Here is a 2,004-nt window from a genome sequence, read left to right on the forward strand (position 1 = left end):
GAGTGGAACTTGACATTGTAGAGGAGTTCAAGTACCTTGGGGTCACGCTGGACCCAACACTTTCATTTAAAAAACACATCAAACTTACAGCGAATAGAATTAAATTTAATTTACATAACTTTAAACAAATCAGACCATCAATGACAATTACTTCTGCTAAAATGTTTCTACATTCAATGATATTTTCACATATAGATTACTGCATCACAACCTGGTCACTCACTGGAAATACAATTTTAAAACCCATAGAAATGTTATTCAAAAAATCTATAAAAATACTTGATCAAAAACCTCTTTCACACCATCAGTGTAATATTTTGAGAAAATATAATATGCTCAATTTTGAAAATTTTATTCATTTTAAAAATAGCTGTTTGATTTTTAAAGTTTTACACGGATTGGCTCCATCCTCACTTTCTACATACATTAAACCAAGGTCTGACAGAGGTTGTTGTACCAGAGCTTCATTTAGAGGAGATATAGAGATCCCGCGTAGAAAAACTACCTTTGGACAAACTGTTCTGTCTATTAGAGGAGGCCATTTTTGGAACAGCATTCCAACAAACATTAGAGAATGTCCAACTTACTGCACATTTAAAAAGCACCTTAAACAGTTTCTTAAAAGTTCTCAGTTGTGTCCTAATTTTGAATAATTTTATTGATATAATGTAATCTGCCTGAATGTGTGCTAATATGTTTTGTACTTGATATTGTATATTGTTATATTCTTTTGTGTTGCATTATCATGTATGTTGTTGTCTTCCTGCTTCGGGACTACAGGTGAAAATTAGCATTTATGCTATAACCTGGCTCATTTACAGTCTGTACAGAAATGTTAGATTGTTCATTAATGTGCACTGTCCCGAATAAATAAAAAAATAAAAAAAATAAATTACTTATGAGTTGGAGAAACTGCAATGTGCAATATGGCAGAATACGTCCCACCTTCTAAGTAAAAGAGCAAATCACGGAATCGCGTACTGTCTGAGTAGGTAGGCTACTACATTTGAATTTGAACTGACTTTGCGACCATTAAAAAAGTATGTTCTATATGAATGTGTGAAGAATGTAATCCAAACATAGGCCTACTACATCAGCCATGTTGTCATTGTCATGTGACCTAACAGCATCAGTTGCGTTGCTTCACTTCATAAATCCCCTCCCGTGGCTATACTTTGTACAAAATACTATTTTATATACTATAATGTATTTTGAAAGTATACTTTCAATGCATTGTTACAATGATCATTTCAATGTAAATGATCATTTCAATATACTAAAGTAGGCTACAATTATTCTGAAGTATTAAAAGTTGTATTGTGAAAATAGTTAAAAGCATGATGCTAATACTTTTTATATAGGCTATTTAAAGATAATACAATTTGTGTTAGTATATTTACAATGTAGGCTACTATTGAAAAAGGGAATATTTTCCAATACAATAAAGTAGGCTATAGGTGACTTTTTTTCACTAGGGTTGGATGCCCGAAATATCTGCCTGGAGGCGTTGCAAATATGCCCACCAAGTGAATAGACTTTCCTTGAAAGGGACTTTGGCCTAGCCTACGTCACAATAGTGAAGAAAAGACTTAATTGCACTTTGCCGTTTTTATTTTTAATCAAAATAACTTCTCCGAACAAGGGCGGGATCAACTGTCACTAGCAAACAACAACGTTAACAATAACAACCTACAGAGTAGGCTAGGTTGTGTTGCGAAACTGTCACGAAATTCACATTTACGTAGGCTATTCAACTCACCGATTGTTATAAAAGTTATGAATGTCATATTTTCACAGAATAACAAAGGTTAGCCTACCTATCCCGCATGTTTTAGTCCATTAAATATTTTGCTCTTTTGTTGTTAATTAATCTCAAGTAGATTGATTTCATAAATAGTTGGGATTGGTCGGACCAGCACATCAGCAGCATGCCAACGTATCTTTATTCTTTACTGACAGAGAGAGAGAGAGAGAGAGAGAGAGAGAGAGAGAGAGAGAGAGAGA

Source organism: Phoxinus phoxinus (assembly GCF_949152265.1).
Source record: "Phoxinus phoxinus genome assembly, chromosome: 13".
Classification (NCBI taxonomy): domain Eukaryota; kingdom Metazoa; phylum Chordata; class Actinopteri; order Cypriniformes; family Leuciscidae; genus Phoxinus; species Phoxinus phoxinus.